Source organism: Anoplopoma fimbria, unplaced genomic scaffold, assembly GCF_027596085.1.
Source record: "Anoplopoma fimbria isolate UVic2021 breed Golden Eagle Sablefish unplaced genomic scaffold, Afim_UVic_2022 Un_contig_11471_pilon_pilon, whole genome shotgun sequence".
NCBI classification, from domain to species: domain Eukaryota; kingdom Metazoa; phylum Chordata; class Actinopteri; order Perciformes; family Anoplopomatidae; genus Anoplopoma; species Anoplopoma fimbria.
Window position 1 is genome coordinate 1 of NW_026550864.1, and position 2,904 is coordinate 2,904.

General features: G+C 24.5%; 2 non-coding genes across 2 annotated transcripts; both read right to left on the bottom strand.

Moving 5' to 3' along the window:
- Positions 1 to 1,203: 1,203 nt before the first annotated feature.
- trnav-aac (transfer RNA valine (anticodon AAC)) lies at positions 1,204 to 1,276 on the bottom strand. Its single transcript has one exon. It is a non-coding gene; the product is annotated as a tRNA-Val (tRNA).
- A 327-nt stretch (positions 1,277 to 1,603) lies between these two features.
- On the bottom strand, positions 1,604 to 1,676 carry trnav-cac (transfer RNA valine (anticodon CAC)). The gene has a single exon. It is a non-coding gene; the product is annotated as a tRNA-Val (tRNA).
- Between the last annotated feature and the right edge of the window lie 1,228 nt (positions 1,677 to 2,904).

Below are 2,904 nucleotides of genomic sequence, written 5' to 3' on the forward strand. Positions count from 1 at the left end.
TATATGTATTAAATATATTAGTATTATTGTTTTTTAAATGTATATATGTATTAAATATATTATTATTATTGTTTTTTTTAAAATGTATATATGTATTAAATATATTATTATTTTTTTTAAATGTTTATTAAATATATTATTATTGTTTTTTTTAAATATATATGTATTAAATATATTATTTTTTTTTAAAATGTATATATGTATTAATATATATTATTATTATTATATGTATTAAATATATTATATTATTGTTTTTTATTATATGTATATATGTATTAATATATATATTATTATTGTATTTTTATTAAATATATTATATATATGTATTAAATATATTATTATTATTTTTAAATGTATATATATATATTAAATATATATTATTATTATTATTAAATATATTATTATTATATGTTTTAAAATGTATATATATATATATATTATTATAAATTTTATATATATATTAAATATATTATTATTGTTTTTTTTAAAATGTATATATATATTAAATATATTATTATTATTGTTTTTTTTAAAATGTATATATATATTAAATATATTATTATTATTATTATTTTTTAATGTATATATATATTAAATATATTATTATTATTATTATTTTTTTTTTAAAATGTATATATATATTAAATATATTATTATTATTGTTTTTTAAAATGTATATATATATTAAATATATTATTATTATTTTTTTTTTTTAAATGTATATATGTATTAAATATATTAGTATTATTGTTTTTTTAAATGTATATATGTATTAAATATATTATTATTATTGTTTTTTTAAAATGTATATATGTATTAAATATATTATTATTATTGTTTTTTTAAAATGTATATATGTATTAAATATATTATTATTATTGTTTTTTTAAATGTATATATGTATTAAATATATTATTATTATTTCATTTCTAACATGAATCAATCTAAACTCTTCACTTTAAATCCTTTTTCACTTTCTTAAACACAAAATACATTCCATCACCACTTGTATACATTCTTACAGACTATTAATAATCATTCCACAGCTGAAGGCCTGTTTGTATTAAATAATCACCACAGAATGACAGAAGAAATATACACAAAGAGAAAACCACACATACAATGTTGATGAATCAAGTCTTAATATGATTATTATGATGATTATTATGGTATAAAGTAGTTCATGAGAGAAAAAAGAAAACATGTTTCCGCCCGGTCTCGAACCGGGGACCTTTCGCGTGTTAGGCGAACGTGATAACCACTACACTACGGAAACTGTGTCTTCCTGTAGAAACAAGGTGTATTTCAATGTGTAGACATAGAAGTGGTGACCGGTCATCCTGTAGACTTATTGATGCGTTAGAGACGGTTAACAGATCGATACTGAAGCTGATCAGGTTGTGTTTCAATGTGTCGATGCACAACATTGTTTTAATTTATTTTAATATTAATTCATATTTGTATCCAAAGAAACAGAAGGAATACATGAACCAAATAAGTTTAAAACACGTTGGTAATTCATCACAAAACAAAATCTTTAATTAGGTTCTGTTCTTACTCAAAGCTCAGTAGATTCTTTAAAACGACTGAAAAGAATAAAGAATGTTTCCGCCCGGTTTCGAACCGGGGACCTTTCGCGTGTGAGGCGAACGTGATAACCACTACACTACGGAAACTGTACGGGTGTTGTGTTCAGGTACCTATAAGAACGTTCCACTGTCGACACTCTCTCCGTGGACTCTGATTCTGATTCAAAGGTACATTTTGTAGTTTTTTCTTTACTACATCTCAGAGGTAAATATTGTAGTTTTTACTGTGTACTTTTTATGTTTTTGACGACAGAGCCATGGTAATAAAACACAGTGCACTTTACTGACCTGTCACTCAAACATGACGCGGGGTTTCCTTCAGGGGGAAACAGCGCCACCTTAATCCACTCAGTGGTCAGAAATATATGACAGCCGCAGTGATCAGAACTACCATAGAGAATGAATGGAGAAAGTTAAGGAGGTTAACTCTCCTGTTTAGAACCAATGGGAGTTGCACTTATCCTATTCGTAGTAGTTTGTAGCACTTATTATATTCGTATTAGTTTGTTGCAATTATTGTATTCGTAGTAACTTGCCTCTGCACTATACTTTTGCTCTGGTTTATGCTTTAAGATGCTTGTTTAAGAAAGGAGATGCACTGATGACTTCTGGTGACTAGTAGTTCTCTTGAATACCTATGTTGAATACACTTCCTGTAAGTCGCTTTGGATAAAAGCGTCTGCTAAATGACTGTATTGTAATGTCATGTACTGTAATGTGTTGTAATGTAATGTAATGTATTGTAATGTAATGTAATGTACTGTAATGTGTTGTAATGTAATGTAATGTAATGTGTTGTAATGTAATGTAATGTAATGTGTTGTAATGTAATGTAATGTATTGTAATGTAATGTAATGTAATGTGTTGTAATGTAATGTAATGTAATGTAATGTGTTGTAATGTAATGTAATGTGTTGTAATGTAATGTAATGTGTTGTAATGTAATGTATTGTAATGTAATGTAATGTAATGTGTTGTAATGTAATGTAATGTGTTGTAATGTAATGTAATGTAATGTAATGTACTGTAATGTGTTGTAATGTAATGTAATGTAATGTGTTGTAATGTATTGTAATGTGTTGTAATGTAATGTAATGTAATGTAATGTAATGTAATGTAACACAGACGCTGCAAAGCATCTATGAGCTTCTGTTTCTTACCTAGAGTCAAACCGAAACACGTCATCTTGATTTCAGTCTTAATAGTTCTGTCCTTTCATTTTATTGCTATTTGCCTCCTAATCTAAGACGATGTAAGTGTTATAGGGTTTATATATATATATATATATATATATATATATATATATATATATAT